Source organism: Protopterus annectens, chromosome 8.part0, assembly GCF_019279795.1.
Source record: "Protopterus annectens isolate FY-2018-M chromosome 8.part0, PAN1.0, whole genome shotgun sequence".
In the NCBI taxonomy this organism is placed as follows: Eukaryota; Metazoa; Chordata; order Ceratodontiformes; family Protopteridae; genus Protopterus; species Protopterus annectens.
The window spans coordinates 1,057,439,445-1,057,463,150 of record NC_056741.1 but is presented as its reverse complement, the minus strand read 5'-3'; the positions used below and the strand labels follow the sequence as shown (position 1 = coordinate 1,057,463,150).

General features: G+C 37.7%; 1 protein-coding gene across 1 annotated transcript in view; it reads right to left on the bottom strand.

Annotated features, from left to right (window-relative positions):
- The window catches only part of LOC122809216 (probable G-protein coupled receptor 33), a 351,141-nt gene extending 329,220 nt beyond the window's left edge, over positions 1-21,921 (bottom strand). The window contains exon 1 of the mRNA XM_044080526.1: positions 21,819-21,921. The gene's annotated coding sequence lies outside the window, so the exon portion shown is untranslated. The remainder of the gene's footprint in view (positions 1-21,818) is intronic.
- Between the last annotated feature and the right edge of the window lie 1,785 nt (positions 21,922-23,706).

Sequence of the window (23,706 nt, the reverse complement as noted above, 5' to 3'; positions counted from 1 at the left end):
CAAGGCCCCCTCACAGTGTGGCTAGGGTGCCAAGCAAATGTGTGCTGTGGGAAAATGAACAGGAGACAATTTGTAGTAAGAGTTGTTTACTGGTTTACTGTGTGGGCACTTTGTATTATGGATATATAGAAACAATGGGTGGGAAAGTATTTAAGTAGGTTACACAACAGACAACAGCAATGAAAAAGGGGAGAAAGGGACTTTCAAAGTCAGATTACCATAAGGGGTGGATGCCAGAGACACAGCCTTTTAAAACCACAACAAAAAAGGGTAAGAAGGTTGGGGAACATTTTTCAAATTGCAGATCCAGTCCTGTGGTTAGAATTTCAGAAACTTTTAGCTTAATGTAGTGGGGTGGGGGGAGGGCGGAGAAGACTCAAAGTACGGGGGGGGTAAACAGTAGCAAGGTAAACAAAGCAGAAATGCACTGCAATGCAACTTTAATTGGGTATATACAGTTACAGGATTTGTGCTTCAGTACTTTTTGTATCAAAATTAACAATACAGCCTCTACTGTAAACACACCACAGATTAGGCACCTACAATACTAAACAGGTATATACAGCTATAAAATGTACTGAAGCGTAAACCCTGAAGAGAATTCAGAATACTGCCATTAATGTACATACCTCAGTTTCCTTATAGTTGTACGGTGCAAATGTGGACCCATATGTGTACTGTAAGGACTGTACTGAATAATGACTTGTGAGTGTCCTGACAACTATTCAGCTGTACAGTATCAGCGCTGTACTACTTTGTGCCATAAGCACAGTCTATACTCCCTATCTGGTGCCTACTGTACCAATATAGAGTAAAGTATCCTGTTCTGTTGTGCTCTGCACCCTTACACAACTCCTAAATCCTCTCCTGAGCACCTGCTACTCTGTTTTGCAATCAGGGAACAGAATGCTGCTGTACTCTATGCCCTCACAGTAGACTGTATACTTTATACCCTCACAGTAGACTGCAATTCTCTTCCAAGTACCTAAAATGCTATTTATACCTGGGGTACTCATAGCTGCTAAGTCATGTGACACAATGGGAAGACATATCCCCCTGAATCCTATATACAGAAGGGTGTATATAGTTCTGTCTTTCAAACCATGGCAGGGCTGAGTCTATATTACATCGTCGAACTTCAAAAAGTTTAAATGATGTAATATCAAACTTAAACGTCAGAAACCTGAAAATAGTGAAGCCAGGGCACATCAACTTTTTTCCCAGGGAAAAAAAATCAGTGGGCTGTTTTTGGGGCTTTGCTATTTCCTCCACTGTGGTGTGATCTCGGAGTTGGTATATTTAAGTAGGGGGTGTGTGGAAGACACAGCCCATCACATGGGGGCTGTGGGCAGCAAAGCCCCCCACTTTAGTGTAAGTTTTAGGTTGGAGGTTTTTGTTAGGGAAGAGCAATTTTTTTTCCCTGGGAAAAAAATCGATGTTCTTTCTGTTTGCTATTTTAATGTTTCGGACATGTAAGTTCGATATTACATCGTTCGAACTTTTTGAAGTTCGACAATGTAATATAGACCAGCAGGGCTATCTACTTGGTGGTGTTAATACTGGCTGTAGGTGATGGTCACTTTTAATATGGCAACTGGACCCCAGCAACAAAATGAGAAAAATGTGGGTGTTGATGCTAATGGCAATAGTTGTTACATTCTAATCTCTCATTGTTCACCCCTTTCAAGCAGCTTCCATTTCTGTTGTAATTGCAGAGCATGTAGTGCTTCCCTGCTTTATACCATGCTGGGTATCCATTATATATGTCACTCTGAGCACTGTTCTGAGATGTGTATCTCACTGCACTGCCATACTGATTAGTGCATAGTATTGCTGTTATTTTATTTATTTATTTTTTTTGGAGCCACCATCAAACCTCAAATGTCAAAATGCTAATGAGCTGAAATGGCATGCATGAATGCCTAAAACATTAAGAGTCAAACTTCTGATTGTAAGCATTTTTTACTGGTTTGCAAGCCTCTCTGCACCTTCAGTGTAGAAGTTCAGCTCCCCAAACTTATATACACCAACTTCACAGATTCACAAAAATAAAGAAATGAAAAATTTCCCAAAATAATGGAATGACTGCAGTGTACATTTAGAAATCTTATCAGCAGTGATGTCCTATGGAACATAGAGACTGGCATTCTGTTCCTTGACATCTTGTGCTTCGTGCAATTAATACTTGAGTAATTTCATGCCACCACCTGTAGATATCCCTATTGTTTGGAGTGGTATGCAGGATTTTTTCAATAGCTACCCCATCCACACCCAATAGACTCTCTGTCTCCTCTGTCAGGGTGAAAGCCATCATGCCATTTGTTCTCTGGTGGTGATGATGAGAGTCAGGTGTTATAGAACAGGCCCAGATGTGAATGCTGTGGACTGTTGCACCCCCCCCCCAACAGCTTGCCCTCTAAGCAATTGTTGATTTCATGAGGTGCATGTGTGATACTGTTTTATGTGCAATTTCCTGGCTATGTAGCATGCACACCCTGGCTTCCTTCATGTCGGAGATGCACCTCTGTTGCTGTCACCAATACAGTGTGCAAAGCTGCCTCTCTCCCATCAAAATGGATGAGCTGATGTCAGCCTCTTACTCTGATAATCAAGTTGTCTTCTATATTACTGATTTCCACAGTGCAGATGGCTTCTCTAAACATAGCCCCCCATCATCTTGGCACCTTCTGTTTTCAAACTTTTAGTAGTATGGATATGGTTTACTATCACATAGTCGATCGCACTTTGTGCGATTGACATATGTGCAAAACCTGATTTGCATAACCGAAAAAGCGAGCATCAAAATGTCGAACCTTGTAATAGTGAATGTTCACTATTACAGGGTTCGACATTGTGGTGCAGATCGCACTAAAGTGGGGATTGGGAAATGTACCCTTTCCTTTACTGTAGTGTGATCTCAAAGTTTGTATCTATAAGTAGGGGGTGAGGGGTGCAGGGGGGCTTGCCCTCCTGCAAAAAGTGTGTTTTAATGCTGAGCGGATGTGAGCATTTCAGTAAAGTTGACATGTTCGACATTCGACTTTACTGAAATGCTTAGTTCAGAATTTACTGTGTTCGGTGCTCTGATTTTCAAACATGTTGTTCGGAAATCTGAACATTCAAATGCAGTGAATCTGAATATATGATAGTAAACCATGGCTACTATACAGACATTGTTTTACCTTCTTATGAGCATTACTACTTTTCTCAGCAGATAAATGAGTAGTTTTTCCCCCACAGAAATAAAGTTTTGACAACACCACATGAAATCATATTCCCTTAAAGATATAAACTTATTTACTACTTGTATGACTGATACTGTATTGTGAAAAGGTTAAATGTTGGGCCAAAAGCATTACAGACTACAAAATTAATGAAAAACAATAAAACAGGTAAAGTCAGCCTTGAAAATGTGGTGTTTTCAATATTTTCACCAACATGTATTTATTTTCATAGTCTTGTGTTTTATAGCTGTGGCTGCTGCTATCTAGATGTTTGCATGCTAAAATCGGATATTTTCATTCACCATACAGAATTACTGCCATATATGGATATGTATATATATATATATATATATATATATATATATATATATATATATATATATATATATATATATTGTGTAATACTTTTATTTTAAGATCTACAGCTGTAAGATTGGCATACAGAATATTTAAATTACAGTTCTTCAAAATAATTCCAGTTCCGAGCATGCATTCATTGTTACCAGTACAACTTCCTTTACTGAATTTCTCTCTACATTGTAGATGTTTCCTCACTGCACTGGATGATTATAATGTATGTTAATTTACAGATGCTAGTAAATGCCCAGTTTAGCATTCTGACAGGGACTGTACATCTGCCTGCCCACACACAGAGGGAAAATGCCTAAAACTGTCGTATCACTTCTTCTTTACCTCAAACATCCTCATTTTTTACTGTTTTTGCTACAATACAGCTGCAATACAAATCACCACTCAAAACCGCTGAATGTTTGCTACTAAAGTTATAAACAGAAATTCACATTTTTACATGATGGCATGGTAACAATGTTAGCAGTTCACTAATGTTCCATGTAAAATACACTTTACACATTTTGTGTTAATACAAAGTCTTCTTTAGCTGTAAATAATCAAGCTCGTATATTGCTAGCAGGCTAATATGTGGCCCTGCTCTAGTTAAGGTTATGGCATGTTATTTGATTTTTATTTTGCATGAGAGTTTTAAAAGGTGTTGGCATGCTAAACGATTACTGATTATTGAGAGTTTTACAATCAAATACAAATATATCTATGCTAGTCACAGAGCTGAATGCTACTGTACTGGAGTAACTAAGATCATATAAAGAGAAAGCTTTCTAGTGTAATCAAATTAAATTATATGTCAAGTCATTTTACAGAGATATGCATTAAAGCATAATATAATGAGCTTACTTTGCATCAAATGCATTATGGCATTCACTTTAGAGTGTTGAGTCCATGTAAGATACTACAACAGCATTTCTAGAAATTTTACATATGCATTTTATCATGTTACATGCATTGCAGTATTTGTATGCTATCTGCAAAGGTCACAATTTGCTTATATTTACCATGCAGTTAAAGAGCTGTGGTCTGTCAGTCTGTATATTAGAGACTATGTGTACTCTGAAAAGTATATTATGTTATTACTATTCCTTGGTGTTGGCCTCTGTCTAGTGTGGAAATTACATATTGACATCTCATCTTCTACCTATACAGGGGAGACAGTTTCATGTATTTTAAGATTACACTTATTCAGGCAGTTGCAAACATTGATCAAATACAAGATGTCGGTGTTGGTCTTTCACAGTTTTACTTTACCCTTCCTCAAAATGAGCTACTACGCAGCTTGTAAAATCTAATGACTATTTGCATGCATGCATCCTATTATGAGTATCTCTTTCTCAGGAAACATAACTAGCCATACAGTAGTTCACCTCTGACTTCATTAATATGTTCCACAGTTCTATTCTTTTCCAGTGACTGTTCCCTCTAATTAAGCAATAACTGATGAGTGGGTGTGGGTATATTGAAAATTTCCCATGGTTGGTCTGGGTATATTGAAAATTTCCCATGGTTGGTCTGGTTTGATCATGATGGCGAAGCATTACAAATTAAGGATAATAGTAGATGATAATCTTAAATCTGCATATACAAAGTTGCATAAAAAAAATCCACAAAAACTAGAGATGCTTTATAGAGCCAAAAGCCTTCTCACCGATATAACTAATGCTATAATTGCCACTACTTATCTCCTCCCAACACTTCCTTATGGTAATCCCATCCTTACTAACCTCCAGGCATCACAAAAATTAAAACATGAACAATGTTATAGCAAAGTTGCTAAAATTTGCAGCCAGTGGCCCTTTCAGAACCCACCACTGTATAGCACTAAAAAGCTTAAATTGGTTAGAACTATCCCATCAACTAACATATACACAGCTTCTTACCCCTATACAATTATCCTGAATCCATCTGCTTGTCCAGCATTAAATAACATTCTGTACAACTATATAGTCGGTCATTATGATCCAAAGACCAATAACACCTGTCTGTCCACAAAGCTATTAAATCTGTTGGGCATTGTCTGTACTCGTACCATGTTGCTAAAGCCTGGGACTCCTTATCTCTATCCTTCAGATCAATACCCTCCCTCCCATCCTTCAAAACCATTCTGAAAGACTTCCTAGACAAAATATGGCTCTGTTCCTGCTCAACAACAGAATAAACTATATCCCTAAATATGAACAAGTAGTTATTCATATCTTACATCTCCTTACTCTCTCTTCTTCACTCACTTCCTTACTTCTATCAATTTCTTATCCCTGGTTTTCTCTCTAAATATACCATAAGTCTGCTTTTCTCTCACTTTGTATTGCAATTCCTGTTTGTATTGTACTAACTTACCTTTAATTTCTCTGTAAACTGGTTAACATTTCTCCAATTATTAAATGATCATAATATAACTTGTTTCTATTATTATCCAATGTTTTCATATTATGTCTGATTTGGTATAATTATTGATACTGTATTTGTTTTTTGCATTATTTTTAAACACTATAAAATTATTGTTCTTAAAATGTTTTGCAAAACTTAGGAGCTTTTCTCGCCAGGTCTCCACTGTCAGACTTTCCCAATATATAAATAACAAATAAAAAACAAACATCGGTATGTTCAGTAACAGAGTTAGTGTTTTGCACATAATTTCATCAGAAACTAAAAGTGCTTCATTTCAAGACATCCATTTATACAAAGTTAATCAGATCACACAACCAATTCAAATCTTTCAGCTGTCCAGTTTTTAACCCATTCACTTTTTAACACTGGCTTTAAAGTATGACCATATAAGCCAGGAGTTGTACCAGTATTTAGTAGTAAAACAACGCTTAATCAGGCTATTAACATTACCTATTGTTGGCTCCTGTGCGCTTGGTGTAAAATTTGTGACATGGATATATATTCACTAGAAGAAAACTGATATGTCAGTGTTACTTCTCGAGAATAAACACATATGTGACAGTACATGTAATACACAGTAATGCCTTTCTAAGGTTATACAAATACACTGAAATTCTTTCTTTAAACTTATGAATGGTCTTTTATAAATACAAGAATAAATTCTACAGGAGGTAAAATATATAACATTACAAGTACTACTGCTCATATAGCCATTAAATTAAAGTTTTCTTTAGTTATGTGGCATACAAAGATAGTTGCATTTTAGAGTGCCCCTTTAAATAAAGAGCACATTTTTCTGAATTTCACAAACATGAAGCACTAATATTATATTACATCCTCTTTCCTCTTTTAAAATTGAAAGATAAGTAATCATCCACTGTCTAATATTAGAGACTGAAGTTGAAATACTCTAGTATTTAGAATTTACTCACTTCATCTTAGCTGCTCTTACTGGTGTGAGTCATAGTGTCGTATTATAGACAAATTGTTTCTATTCCTGTTACTACAATTAATCACATCTTGCTTAGCTGAGGCATTAGTAATCAAAACTAAAACATCTAGCCATATATATATAGTGCATGGAGCATGGTGTTTTTGTTCTAAAATCCAGAAACAGACAAATCAGATATGCGCTTCTATAGTGCGAGACCCGATCTTATAGGATCATAGGATCATTGGATGTTACTAGGCTATTGGCCCTGAGGGCCTTACAATCCCAGCCAAGAATTTAGCCCATGTTCCACCAAGTCAGCAATGAATGCCCCTATCCAACAGGGACACAGGTGGAATCCCAGGGGTGTATTTTCTGTTCCCCATCCAGTTATCCACGTTGCACTTAAAAGGGTTAATGAGGAACTCTGATGTGGAGAGTGAGTCTATTCCACAGAAGGGAGAGTCTCTGGGACAAAAATCTGTTCCACCAACAAGTCCTATTGATGTCACAGACCAGGTTGAGGTCATGAGTGCTGGTTACTCGAGTGGAGCTTGACTTGCGGATATGCAGCAGTCCTATTAAGGTGGGGTCTGAGATTGCTTTGTATGCCAGAAAGAGGTCACCTCTGAGGAGTCTGTATGAGACTGAGTAGAGGGACAGGGCCATTAGCCTATCTGTGTAGGGTAGATGTTTGAGGCCCTGGATTCTCCTGGTGAAGAACCTCTGTGGTCTATCCAGCTGCTGCATCTCCTTTGTGAGGTACATGCTGAACGGGACATTGTACTCAATAATGGGTCTTATAAGGGAAGAATACAGGAATGTTATGACCTCCTTGTCTCTGGATGTGATACCCTTACTAATGAGGTGGGCCATGTAGAAATGGTGGTCAAAAGTCAGTTTGCTATCAACTTGGGTGCCCAAGTCCCTCATGACTGATTGCATGCTCAGGACCTTGTTATTATTGTGAAAATTTGTGGGGACATCACTCTCCCCAAAGGTGATGACATTGGAATTTAGTTCAAGGCTATATTTCTGGCACCAGTCATTTCTTTGGGTAATACCCTCTTGGAGGATGTCTACATCACTATGGGAATTGATGACAGCTCCCAGCTTGCAGTCTTCTGCAAACGTGGTCAGTCATAGCCCACTAGTTTTGGCCTGCACCCCAGAAAAGTATATCCCAAACACCAGAAGCCCAAGACCAATCACTGGGGTACACCACTCATTACAGGTCTACTGCTTGAGGTGGCTTCCCCTATTTTGACTAGGTGGGTTCTATCAGTGAGCCAGTTTGCTACCCATCTGGTAACATACGGATTGATGCCTAATTGAGAGAGTTTATCTATTACACCCAAGTGGGGAATAGTATCGAAGGCTTTGGCCAGGTCAAGGTAGGCAGTGTGCACCGTCTTCCTCTCATCCATGGCTTTCATGACTGTCTCAAAGAAGTTGACCAGATTTAACAGGCATGACCTCCCTTTGATGAAACCAAACTATGTGGGATTGAGTATTTGTAGGCTGCCAATGTCCTTGTTAATGAGGTCCATGATAATCCACTCCATGGCCTTGCAAATCAGGCTAGTTAGGCTGATGGGTTTATAATTTTCTGGATTCATGGGCGCTCCACCTTTGTAAAAGGGATAACAGTGGTTGTCCTCTACTCAGCTGGGATGAAGCCAACACTCAGGATTTGGTTGAATAGGGTGTCCAATGGTGCTGCAAGTTCCTGCCTGAGTTCATGTAGGATGCAGCCTGGGATGATATTGGGTCCATGGAGGCTGTACTTTTTGCCTTTGAGAGGGAAGTGATGACTTGCTCCCTAGAGATAAGGGAGGGGGCAGATGTTGGGGATGTCCTGATTTACTGATGGGAGGACAGAGGGGTGAAGTTTTCATTGAACCTGTCTGCTATCAGATTATTTATATCGATGGCATTTGTATATGTGATGTCCTTGACCACCAGTTCTGAGCAGATCTGAGATTGCGGACATATTTGAAGAAGGCCTTATGATTGTCCTTAGTAGATGTGGCCAGTTTGGACTTGAAGTTTGCTTTGGAGGATTTCACCAGTGCTCTTATTTGCTTATTCAGGCTAAGGAGAGATTGCTTCCAATTAGGCTCCTTCTTGGTCCTAGACAGCAATTTTTTCTTAACAAATGGTAAGCAACCCCTGCTTAACTTGTTAAAGTCAGTCTTGTACTAGGCAGTCAAATCTATCAGCATTGACCAGCAAAAGACAATGGCAGGATAAAATATTTCTGTCTGCTGTTCGTACCTGTAACATGTCCCTGACTTCTTCTCGTAAACTTAGAAAGTAGCTAGAATAACAGGATGTTTGTTCACCTGCATTTTCTGAAGGATAGAAAGTCAGAAACTAAAATAAATGTCATTATTTAGTGACTTCAATCCTCAGTGATTTGTCCAAATGCCAAATATTTTATGAGGAACAGACCAAATATATGAAGCAAAAATCCTGTATATTTGAGAGACATGGCAAGGTGAGTTTAAGCATAAGAAACTGTGTTACTGTCTTCCTGACAATGCTTGCTAAGTGGAGCAGATAAATTTCAATGCATTACAAAGATTATGATCGGGTCTCCAATCATAACCCCTAATTATGTGTACTCCACATGGATGCCAAAATTCATTCATGGCTTGAACACATAATAAGCAGGTTACGATTGGCGACCTGCCCATAATCCTCTGCATAATCATACTCCTAAAAAAATTGCCAGATGTTATGAAACAATCATTTTTGCAGTGGCCACCCCTAAAATGGCTGGCCTATCTCCACGCTTGTAGTCTCTAAATATACTAACCCAGATTGCACAAACCTGAAGAAAAGGAAAAAGCTCTTTTGCAACTCCTGGGACTCAAAAGCATCACACAGCTTATGTGACAAACAGTGTTAGTGTACTAAAACCTCTTAAAAATACACAATAAATTGTGATGCTCTTTCTTATTGTTCTTTCTTTCTATGCCTCTTAAGCAAATAAGCTTATAACAGATGCCTAAGTTACCCAATGAAATAACCATTATTTTAGTAGCCTTCCAAGAATATTTTTTTCTAAAAAATGTCAAGAAAATTCAAATATATAACTTTTATCAAAAATCTACCTCATTGGTAATATGTCTGGAAAACTCTATGTGTGACTTAACTTTGTTGTCAAAATATATTTGGTATGTGTAGGGGGTTAAAGTTCTGGCCACATCCTAGGTAACCAAGGTGCCAAGTGGCTTGGGTATCTGCTAGAGCTAACATGGGAGGGTTGGACATGCCTATCTTTAGGGACAGGGCACAATCCAGGTTGTTTGCTACCATGATCCTACTGGAGGATGAAAATAGAGACATAAGTGACTAGGAGCATGTCCTCATGTCAGCAAACTGTGTATAAAGAAGCCTTCATTACAGGCTCATGAATACATGCACTTGCACAAGGTTGGTAGAGTGCATCTCAGTGTGATGTGGTTCGCAAGTCCCCTTTTCAGTGGAAGGGTAAGCATCATTATAGGGGAAAATACAACCCTGATGGATTCCTGTATGACAGCTCCTGTAGCTATCACCCAAAGAGAAATGAATGGGTTGGCTGGGACACATAGAGCTAAGGGTCAGCAGACAACAGGAGAAAAAAAAGGATATATATATATATATATATATATATATATATATATATATATATATATATATATATATATATATATATATATATCTTGTTTGTTTCTCCATTATTGTTTTAATAATGGATCACATTCAGAAAATATTTATACAAATTAATTTCTCAGTGGTAGAGATAGGATATCTCTGAACTTGTAAAAGCCCAAAGCTGTAGCTTGTCAAAGCAAAAAAAAAAAAAAAGATTATCTGTATAAAATACATTGATCAGTATATCACGATAAAATATGTTGCTATCTGAATGAATACACTCATCTTCCCAGTTATCTAACACTATACTAGGATATGAGGGGCCATGGCTGACTGTCCCATATTTTCAATAAAAAGCTACTTCATTAAATAGAAATGCATTGTTCTTTTAAACCAAGTCCAAAACCAAAAATAAATTATTAATCAATGGGATTGAAAACTGAGCCTTTTAAGATATAAAGGTCATAAAAGCCTCTAAACCAAATTCATGTGTAAAACAGTATATACTCACTTATTACCTGAAAAAAGCAAAATGCATGTCTTTAGCTGTGTCTGTTTTCAAACAAGAACCTGGGTTTGACTTGAAATAAAAATATAAAACAGCTTATACACTGCATATAATCCACTGGAAATTAATGTCAGACTTCCTTTTTTAGGCTTTTTTTTCCTGGTAGTCTTTTTATGGCTGAACCTAAGAGCCACGTTAACCTTAAGCTAAGTTAAAGAAGTTGATACAGTCCAGTGTGACAAGCAAGCTGTACACGTTTTCACTGAGGGTGTATCATGCTCTGGTTTAAGATATTGCAGGTGCATATATACAGTTGCTTTGGCATTCACATATTTACACTGAGGAATGTATTTACTGAAGAGGCGTAGCTATTTTATTTTCCAGTAACTATCACTACTATAACAAGAGCTGCGTCATAACAGTAGGACAGAGAATGCAGTAATATGGAGCCTCAGAAAACTTTTGTATTGACTTAGCTTGTACTATTAAAACTACCACTACTAATAAAAATCCTTCACTTTTCCATGACTCTCTAGCCACAATATGTCAACCAGTATAACATCCTCTATTATAAGGCACAGATAATCCTCCTCTTCTAGTTCTCATCCAACTGGACAACTGCAGGTCCCCAGTCTACAAGGGCCCTGCAACTGAGGTAAAGGAAACTATCCTGTTGTACAGACCATATATGTTTTAGCTACTTGAAGTGATTTCACAAAGTCATGTTACATTTACAGGCAGTGCATGGACATTATCACATGTTAGACACAGAATATATGACTAATTTGCTGCGGTTATAGTGTCAATGCCTCAAAAAAAGAACTCTGGTATGCAGTTTTCCAGTTTTTAATCAGAAATGAGCTTCTGCTATGAGTTGCTGATTGAAACCTCTCCAAACAAGCAACTCCTCAAACACAACCTGCTGAAAATCAACATGGAGATAAAACATAACCATAAATGTTTTTTGCAGGGTGCAGGGAGTGGGGGCAAGTAGTTTCATAAGTTAATAGGTGTATACCAAGCTAATGACCACAGCGGCTGTTTAAAGCCTTGCCACCCACCGCAAGCACATCTGATAAGTTTGGGAATCTTAAGATTATGCTGGGGGTATATATAGTTTAGGGCTTGGGTGGCCAAGCCTTTACAGGTTGCCTCTATCCATTACAGGCAGAAGTGCTAGACCAGGGGTGAATTTCCAATTCTCCATTCACTGGTTCAAGTTGCACTTAAACTGGGTTAGGGAAGAACTTTGCTTCACATAGATTTGAACCTATTCCAGAAAAGAAGTAGTTTCTGAGAAAAATAATTGTCTCTCCAGCATGTCTGTGTCATAAGCAAGATTTATGTCCCTAGCTCAGGTAGTTCTGATACTATTTGTTTTACAGATATGTAGAAGGTGCATCAAAGTGGGATCCAAGGAAGCACTGGATGCCAGGCATCAATTACCCCTCAACAGTCTGAAGGTTTCTGAGTAGTGGGAGAAAGCTTTGAATCAATCCACGTACGACATGTTATTTATGCCATGTATCATTTTTGTGCGGAATCCCTGTGGACGTTCCACTTGCTGCATGTGCCTGGACAAGTACATACCGCAGAGGGTGCTGTAGTTGATTTGTCTGAGGGCCAAATACTGTTCATTGATGACTTCCTTGAGACTAAATGTCATACCCTTACTTGTAAGTTACACAACATGGAATAATTTCCTTTCTACTGTAACCACATGATGGTTGAAGGCCAGGTCACTGTCTACATGAATTCTCAAATCCCTGACAACAGAGTCTACTCTTAGGGTTTTGTTATCAATTAGGTAGTTTCCAGGGGTAGCAAAATGCCTGAAGAATACTATTATACATTTCTTGGCATTGAGTTTTATACTGTGACTTTAGTACCAGCTATTTGTCTTAGTCATCCCTTCCTGGAGGATATCAGTGTTTTGACGAGATTGTATGACTGCCCTAGTTTGCAGTCATCTGCAGACTTGGTAACACAAAGTAGAAATCTCCCAAAAGACAGGGATTACTGCACCAGCAATGAGTTCCTATTGAAAACAGCAGTCAAGAAGTTCATTGTTGGCAAATAGTGCTTAAAAAGATGTGTTTTTCTGGGTGTCTGCTCTCAGGGAGTGGTACAGTACCCATGTAAAAATCCATTATTTTAAATATTGTAATAAACCAAACATTCATCATCATCCTCTTACTCCTCATTCTACCATACCCCCCACAACTTACAAATATCATTTCCATGGTTGCATAAAGCTGAAGAAGGGAGAAATCTCTCAAAAGAAAGTAATCACTACTAGTGCAAACATATCATAGAAATCATAGAAAATACAAGGCAGCTGGGCCATGTGATCACTTATGCCTTGCCATACCCACCCTCAGACATTACCTTGCTTTTTCAAGGAGAGATAGGCCAATTATATCAGGGGTGAATTTGTGAACACTCATCCAGTTGTCTAACCCCTTCACAAAGGAGGTTAGTATGTCACACTGGTTGATCTGGAGTGAATACTTGTTCCAGAGAAGGGGTAGTCATTGTGCACTGAATTTGTCTCTCCACAGTGCCTTGTTTATCTGCTGAAGCAGGTTCAGATCTCTAGTCTGAGTGTTCATTGGGCTGTGTGATTTGTGTTGATACAAGAGATCTTGCACTGCTAGATCCCTAATAGCATAGATCAACCCTAAGGAGTCCATAGAACACTCAAAGCAGGGACAGTGCTTCCAGCCTCTACTGCTAACTCACATCTTTTAGGCCCATGATCCTTTTTTGTTTGGAACCTCTGGGGTCTTTCCAACTTCTTAATATGTCTTTAAAATACATCTCAAATGGGACAGTCTAGTCTATGATACTCCAGATCAGTATGGAATATAGATGAGTAAGAACTTCTTTGGATCTAGAGCAGATGCCCTTTGCAATTATCTGTTCTAGATAGATGGATTTTGTAACCACTTTTGCATCCTGATGATTAAATGAGAGGGGATTTTCAACTCATGTCCCCAGGTCTTTCCCAACATCTTCATTTTGGAATGGAATGTTGTCTAGTCTATAAGATGGGTTGAGGGCTCTTTTACCAAATACAACAATATTGGACATTTTAGCATTTAGTTTTAACCCACTTTCTGTGCACCAGTTATTAATATGAGTATGTTCAAGTTGTAGCTTCTGCAGGTCAGAAGAGGATTTGAAGATTACATCTATTTTACAATCAACATGGTTAATTAAAAATCTTATTTCTTTCATCTGGAGATCTGATAAGTTTATGCCAAATACTAGAAGACCTAGTACAGACCCCTTACTGACTCTAATGGCTATTTTCATGCTCCTCGAGGACACATCTGTCATCCTCACCTGCCATCCTCACTGGGTGGGTTCTGTCCCTCAGCCAGTTTGTTATCCACCTAATTACACAGGAACTGTTTCGGAGCACATTTGACTTATTTATTGTGTTTGCATATGGCACGGTTTGCATATGGCATGGTATCAAATGCTTTGTCAAGATCAAGCTATGCTGCATGGACAGCATGACTACAGTTTACATCTAATGTTATCCTCTTAAAGACATTTACCAGATTATTTAGACAAGATCAACTTTTGGCAAAGCCAAACTGCTGTGAGTCAAGTCTTACTAGATTTTTAATATTGTAGTTTATCAGGTTAGTTATCACATGTTCTATGGTCTTGGTGAGGCTCATCAAACAAACAGGTCTGTAGTTTCTGAGGTCTGTGGTGGGGCCCCCCTTGTGAAATGGCAACATAGCTGCTGTGTAACATGCCTTGGCAATAAATCCAGTGACTATGCTGAATAGCTGTATTGAATGGATCCACTAGCTTATGTTTAGTGCTGTTCATCAGGCAGTCAGGTATGTTATCTGGTCCCGTGAAGGATGTATTTTTTGTTTTGGAAAGTGTACTTTTATAATGTTAGGAGGTTTTAGACTCTTTGGAATGTGTGGGTTTTGTACACATGTCTTTAGGATGAAATTTGTTCTGAATTTGTTAGCTATTATATTTGATATATCTATTAGAGCCAAGTAGGTGATATCATTTTCAATACGTTCAGAGCAGTGTTGGGTTTTATGTCTTAATTTCCTGACGTAAGTAATGAATGATTGCAATTATCCTTAGAAACTTCACCAACAGTAATTTTCTATGGAAAATAGGGATCAGAAAGTTCATTTCAGGAATTATGCAGTGTAACAGAACAGTTATAACAGACTGACAATTCAAAACCTCTTTTAGCCACAGAGTTGGACTTCACAATTAAGTCAAGATATAAAAAATATTTATGTATCCTGCCAGCTACATATAAGTGATTCTTGAAAGTGGTAGTTAAAACGATGCTTAAACTGGTGAGGGTGGGTAGGCCAATGCTGTCCAATGAGACTGTGTTCCACAGTTTGGGTCACAGTGAAAGAATGGCTTTGTAAAGCACTGCAATGAGTAGTTTGAGGAGCACTGAGTGAAGAAGTTGGCACGTGTTGATCAAACATACTGGGATACATTTTAAATTTTTAAGGTAGGAAACAAGGTAATTATGACACAGGAGTTTGTGTATGAGTAATGAGGAAGATAACCTGGCTCTTATTCTTATTTGTCAAATACTTCATGAGGGAGGTGTAATGGTGCTAAAAGTGGAATGACTTATTTATAAAACTTCAGATTTTTGCTTAGTACAAAATCTGTTGCATTTGGTAGATGGTAAGTGGAAGGAAGTCCTAGTGGTGGTAGAAGTACTAGTTAGGATGTTCTTTAATTTAGTGGATGCTTAATAAATGTGAGAAGAGGGATGATCATGGATCTGGATGGAATCACAGGTATTTAAAATACAGCACAGAATACAATGTATCCGCAGTGGCCATTTTTAAGTGGTTAGGATAGTTGTTTACTGTAACGAACAACATGGCTTTCAGTTTTATCAATATTTAGTGTTACTCTAAGGAACTGGACCAAAATGTGATGTCATTTTTTGGGTTTGTCTTCTGCTCCAATCTTTGTGGCTTATACCAGCACTATATCCATTACCAGGTATACTGGCCTCTCCTACAGTCACCAGACTATCTCTTTGCTAAAACTGGAACTGACACAGAATCTATAGGTGTCCTGGGGGGTGTCAGGGTTTCCTTCACTGGGGGATTTTTTCATTATGACCTATCCCTTGGTTTCTCCCCTGGGTTCACCTGTTTATTTTGGAGGGCTACTCCCCACTATGGACCATGCCTTTTTGCTGAGAATGCCTAGATAAATGCCCTTGCATTCTGAATGTGCATACCCATCCCTCCCTGACAGAGCCTCAGAGTCCTGAGCCACAAATTGAACCTGGGCCACCATAAGGGCTTTATTCGTCTATGCCTTAGCACTGGCTCCATGGTATAATTTCACTGGCTCCATGATGTAATTTTTAAGTGTGAAGCTAATGTTTGCATACAATAAATTCAGGGTTCAGATGACTATAATGTCAGCAATAAATAATAGTGGAATGTTAGTCTTAGTGAGAGTGAGTCTGACAATGTAGATGAAAACAGTATATATCAAGCTACCAAGCACAGAGCTTTGGGACTCATAGGCTAACTTGCTGAAGATCGTATACTGAGTTGTCTGAGTTGTCTACCTTAACTTTGAAGGAGTGCCGATGATAATAATGCTGTGTTCACTGAATGCATCAGAATAATAGCCAGTAATGTGCTAATTCCTGAGGGAGAAGAAAATGCTGCACTAAATGAGAAGCTTTGGTCAAGCTGAGAAAATCTGAACTAGTAAGCTTCCCTTGATTTGTGTTAATGAGAATATAGTTAATGAGGGAAAGGGTAGCTGTTAAAGTACTTTGAGATAGGAAGATACATTTTCTAGAACCTGTGGCACTGCGAAAAGGTGAGATATAGAACAGTGTAATGTGTAAATTAGGAAGCTGCCTTGTTTGGATAGAATTATTCTGGTAGATGCCTAATAACTGTGAGGAAAGCTGCCATTGGTGAGTAAAGGCTGATGATATGCCAAAGAGGCTTGCTTATAAAAGCGTCAATATTTGTTTAAAAGTGGGAGTGAGACCAGCTTAGTCTTCAGAGCCATAAATGTGCAAATTCCTAGCCATAATTTACTTCTAGAATAGTTAATTTTGTTAAGGAGAAAATGTTATGAAATATTTTAGTAATGAAATGAAGGAATGAATTGTGATTTTAGACTGTTTAGTGCCCAGTCTAAATATGGTTTATGTACCAGATGTTATATGACCTTCTTACTTGATTCTATGTGAGAGCGGGGCCATAATTCTTCCTAAATAGTTATTAACTCCTTGTCAAAATCCCATTGAGGTATTGTGAAAGCTGAGCAGGCATGTTTTAAGGCAGAGAGCTTTAACATTAGAATTACATTATTTACATTAATTCTTTGCAATGCAGAATTCTAAATGTCAAAAATGGAATTTGAGGATTTTAGAAGTCTTCCATGCTTTTTTCTGAGGAATGCTGTCCTTCATATTAGGGTATGGTTGTGATTGTGTTTTATTTCATAGTGTTAGTAATAAGCAGAAATGATTTATCCCATAAAGGCAGAAGGATGTTCATAAGCACATCAGACATACATGAGTAATAAAGAACAAGATCAGTCTCTTTACTGGTGTCACATTGATAGGTGCAGCAGAGCAGGATGGGGGGGGGGGGGTCTAACGATTTGGAAGGAAAGAAGAAGTAGGTGGAAAGATGATAGTCCAGGATCAATGCAAATGAATGCAAAGTATTACACCATCTAAAGAAACAAACATCAAGCTGTTGGAAAGAATCCAGAGGAAGGTTATGAGAAAGAGCTCCAGAACTGCAGAAAAGGAGTATGGCCAGAGGTTAAAGGTGCTACAACTTTTCTTACTTGAGACCAGAACAGCTTGGGATATAATACTGGTTCATATGATCATGTTAGGTCATTGTAAAGGGGTCATTCTGAACAGGAAGGACAGAGGGGGGGAAGGATGGAGCATAAACATGAGATCGTATTGGCTAGCCAAAACTACTCTTTTACAGAGAGGGTGGTAGACCCATGTAATGGGCTATTGTACTGTGTATAGGACAATTCCATCTATAAAGGCATGAGACAAGTGCAAAAATGGTAATGAGGAATGTAGGGACAGACAGGAGCCAAGGTTTCAAATACGCTTGAAAGGATAAACAATGAAGGCTTATTGCCTCCTTCTGCCATTAATCAAACAAAATGTCATATAAATTAGGTCAAGTCCATCTTGTTTCCCCAGTTCAGATAGCAAAGTATTTCCTTGATTATGTTTAAATGATATGACAGTGGAAATTATTTCATATCTTATTAATCTATCTCAGAAGCAAAATATGATCATACTGTGGTCATTAAAGAATGGGTGCTGTATTAAGAGATAGGAGACCCTATGAAGTTTATTACCACAAATTGACCTGTTATTGAGGGAATGACTGTAGTAAAGTAAGGAATGGTGCAAATAAAGCATCATACAGATGGGTTTCAGTACTGGTACATCAGTATAAGATAAAATCTCCAAGTAATATTGCATTTCTACCCTTAATCTGTTTATTAATGGATTGCTTAAGGCATTTAGCAGTGGCAGTAGAGGTAAATGGGGGAAGTTATTTAAAACTGTAACACAATTTTAGGTAATCTGTAATACGACAAGTGTGAGTGATCATTTGTGCTCAGTATACTAAACAGCATAGTTCATATACAAGCGTCGTTTAATCCACTTCACCAGCTCTGAGAGGGTTACCCACTGAACAGTGAACGCTGAGCTCTCAGCCTTTTACTGAATTTAATAATGGTAGTGGTGGTATATAATATTTTGTATTTGCCACAAGAATTAAACAACTTGCACTCCAGCAACTGTCTGACAAAGTGTACACAGCTACATTGGCTCTGCATAAGATGTCCTTGGTAATTTTAAACAAAATATGACCAGGACAGAATATGTAACATGCTAGTATGGGGAAGCAGTATAGCGTGGTAAGTAGTTGCCCAGTGCTAGCTGTTTCAGTGATTGTAACTTTCAAACAAAAGGCAGCTCTTAAGTCACTATATAACATAACAGCATCTGTAGCCTTTTTGTTCTGTTTATACATATATGCATTGCACAAACACTAGCTTTTCATAACAGGGTGAATCAGTTACCTAAGATTTCACAAATTACCCATTCTAAAGACTTAAACCTTGCCTGTGATATAAATAGGACCTGCTGGAGAGATAGGTATGTATCCCAGAGACTACCCTGTCTATGGAACAGGCTCCCCATCCATGTGAAGCAGAGTTCCTCCCTAACTCAGTTCAAGTCAACTTGGACAATTGGATGGGAAACTGGAAATTCATCCCTGGTTTAGCACCTATGTCTCTAATGGACACAGGTAACCTGTAAATGGTTCATCTCCTGGGCCCATACTTACACTTATCAAGGGTATCAGAACTTGTCAGAGATTTGGGATGCATAGCCAGGCTTAAAAAGGCCCTTGTGGTTGTTAGCCTAGTAAACACATATGGACCTATGAACCTATGAACAAAAAGATACTGATATTTGATAAATTTATGAACCTATATTTAACTTTGCAAAAACTTGGTTCATAAGTTTTCAGTTTGTATCATTTTAACATTTCAGCACAACACTTAACATCCAGGGCTTTCTACAATCTCTTCTGGCTAGATGATTTGCACACTGGCAATAGTGTAAAAATGTACACAAATCACTGTTTTACGTCTTGTCATTTTGTCATTCACTGGCAGAATTCTTATGGAGACTTGCTAACAGGCTGTCCAACATTGTAAATTTGCAGTTTCTTCATACCATGCTCTTTCTTCACTGGTAATACAACCTTGAATATTAATAATTAAGTGAGTGGATAGGAATGGAGACACACTTCTCATAAGGATTTTTGCCTTCTGCATAAAGCAGCATGCATGTGTATCTCATGTTTTAGTGCACTGAGCATACACTACATCATTTCTGATATGGTTTGTCATTGCTCATTTTCCCCATCAGTGACTCATGTTTCTGTTTCTTATCATTTCATACTGCTGCACATAGTTTCCTTGACAGTTTATGTTTTGTAATATTTTATTTGAAAATATCCAGATAAGACCCCTATAATATATTACAAACTGAATATTTTCTGCAATGAACATATAGTTAAAGTTTCAAGGAATATAATACTATGCTAATTTTCGTCAGTTGTGATTTGTAGCTTTTTGAAACAGTGTTTGTTAGTTCTTCTGTTTCGTGTCTCTCAGCATAAGGACTTGGTTTCTGAGTCCAGCTGGAAAGAATGAAACAGTAAACTCTATTCATGTGCGATTGTGTCACCTTGTATTATGTCTGAATCATTATTTTTGTCTTCTTTCCTAGGAATAGTACCAACTAAGTATCTATCTCAGAAACTATTTCTGCCAATGAAATAACTGTCTACCTTTTTATTGTGACATCACAGAAAACTCAGTATGAGCATTAAAACAGATTCATCTGACTGCGGATTCCTCACAGTTTGTGCAGGCAGTAACAGAATTGAAATTAACCCATTTATTGTTTGCTGGTGTTATTTATTCTCAAATATGAGTTAGATGGCGCTGTGGTTCAGAGTTACTACAGCACCAGACATGATGTTAACAGCTTAGGAGGTACCTAACAGCTGTTACGTATCTTGCTAAACATTATTAAGCTTGGATCTTGTGCTATAGTAGTACTGAACCAGGATGTCATTTAACATAATGGTGCTCCATGCACTACTGCATTTCTTAACCATTCATTTGGGAATTCTGCTGTTTGCCAATCCATTAATGCTAAATGACAGCTTGTTCAAGGCTCTTTATTCTCCCATTTTATTTTTTTACTTTTCTGAGACTTTCTTAGTTATTTTTCTCTGTAGCTATCTTTCCCTGTGTAATATTGTAACTAAGCTAATCTCTTTTTAATATTACTACTTTATGGTATAAAGTGTTTTGTACAATTTAATAGTATTTCTATCTTTTGTCAGTTTGAACTGGATTTCTTAAATTTTTTTAGTTATTATCTTGCTTTGAAAAGCAATGTTTAGCTGTGTGTGTGCGCGCGCATGGACGCACGTGTGTGTGTGTGTGTGTGTGTGTGTGTGTGTGTGTGTGTGTGTGTGTGTGTGTGTGTGTGTATGTGTGTGTGTGTGTGTGTGTGCATGTATGTGTTTGGTTTAAGCAAGTGTCTGAAAACAATAATGTGTATGCATCATTGTATTTTAGGAAAATGCATTATCATTTGCTACACTGTTGAGCTCAAAGGACAAAAGTGACTGAATTATTTATCATTTGTTGTGTATGATAACCTTCTGTTAAGTAACAAGGTTTTTAAGTGATATTTAATTTAGATATAATAAACCTCAGTTTGTACAGTTCTGGAATATAAATTCAATGTAGAGATGTTATTACTCCATCTGTCTTATTTTCAGACTGTAATAGGCTGTCCTGCTTATCTGTAACATCTGCCTATTTTAATGCACAAGCATTTCAGGGAATGAATACTGACAGAGGCATATTTGATATATGCATACCCTTTTCATGAGTTAAAAAAGATGGTTTTATTTTTAACAATAAAGTGTGCTTTCAAAGATTAAAAAAAAAAAAACTAATACGTAATATTATTTATATATAAATAGTCTATCCTTAAATAACACTAATAACTAACAGACATGAAATAAAAGCAGATTATTGCACTAATTTTTAGACATGCACACATGCAGATATTTGCACCCACTTTCAAATAAATATATAAAATACTCACTTAGGTTACTAGGACCACTTTCAGATGCAGAAACCTCAGGCTAGAGACACATATAAAGATGTTTCTGTGGTAAGAAGCTGCATGAATTTGGTTTGTGCTTTGCTTGTGATGAGGAAGTTTTCTTTCTTTCACAAAATGGGAGGGGACTAAGAACAAGAGGGGAGTCTTAGGGGCTACTTAACAATTATAATCAGTGAATGTCTGATATGATGAAAGCTAATTACTAGTTTTAAAAACAGAAACAGTGATAGACCAGTTTGATGAGTGTGATTTGTTGAACTGTATTACTAGAGCAGAGCGTCAAAAATATTTCTGTGCAGAGCTAAGGAAATGTCAGCACTGAACCATCTATTTTAACATCCATCCATTCATGTTCTCCAGCACTTTTTCTAAAGGATTCTGTTTTCTTTAAATAACAGGTGTAAGACAAAAGGAATTATACAACCAATGAAAGACTAATAAAAACAAGAATATATAAGGCTTACCAACAGGTATCAGAACTAATGACGTTCATTTTTATCAATGGAAGCAGGATCTCTGTTTTATAATATTCAGTGAAATTCATCACACAGAGGTATGTGATGGGTGTATTAAACACCACAGATTACATAATGTACAGAATGATGGCTGAGGTGAAACTTGAGGTAATGTTTCTAATGAATGTAAGAGAATGAACCAAGACAAAGCAAATGGAAAGGCATCTTTAGGGTATCAATCAGGTGTGTTCTGGTAGTTCCAAATGGAGGAAATTGGCAAGGAAATGCAAGATGTTCCTTTTACACTCATAGTGTTGACTGATTCAAATGTGATTTAATAAGCTGTGCTTTAAACTACCTTGTGGGACTAATTTATGCAACAAGAGTAGGGTAGGATCTACATATGGGATATTAATCTTTAGTTTCATAGGTACATACTATGCTATTGATCTGTGAAGATCTTCAGAAGCCTAGCCTTGCATTCCCATGGTAATTATTTGCCCTTATATTTGCAATATGAATATCCAACTGCGGGCCGATCAAATATACAAGCATCATTGTATTTTAGTGAAAGGCATTATTGTTTACTGCACTGCTGTTCTCAAAGGACAAAAGTGTACTAAATTAATTATTTATCGTATTTGATATATGCATACCCTTACCTTACCCCTTTACTCTTAGAGTAATTACAGGTGAGCAGTGCTAAACAAGAGGTGAATTTGCAGTTACCCATCCATTCCTCCAAATTATATTTTTGGAGAGTAAGGGAAGTATTCCACTTTATGTGGAGTGGAAGACGGTTCCATATGTATGGTATTCTCTGTGATATGTGTACCTAACCCTTCAACATGTTCAAGAAAAAAATATTTAGTTTCTTCAGTGTTGATTTCTGACACTACTGAATTTAGAAATGTGTAGCAGGTTTGAAAGAATAGGGTCTGTTAAGGGTCTAAAAATGAGGCAGAGAAACCTCTCAATAGTGTGTTTGATAATGAGAAGACAGACAAGGCTTTGAGATGACCTGCATATTTTTTTATGGTTTTGGCCCTTGATTTATTTAATGAGAAAGTATTGTGGTCATTCTAGATGTGACAAGTGTTTGGACAGATAACATACTGAATGAGGCATAATACTCAGTGATTGGCCTAATGAATGCTGAGTACAGTGGAACAATTATGAACCTGGATCTGATCACAATACCTTTAGATATAAGCTGTGTGATGAAAAAAGGACCTCTTTACAGTAGTGGATATGTGGTGATTGAATGACAGTTCATTGTCGACACAGGTTGCCAGATCTCTATCTATGGGCCCAATTTTCTGAGGGGTATTGTCAATGTGACAGTTACAAGGGAAGCTATGCTTGGTGAAGGATACGATCATATATTTCTCGGCATTAAGACTCAGTCTATG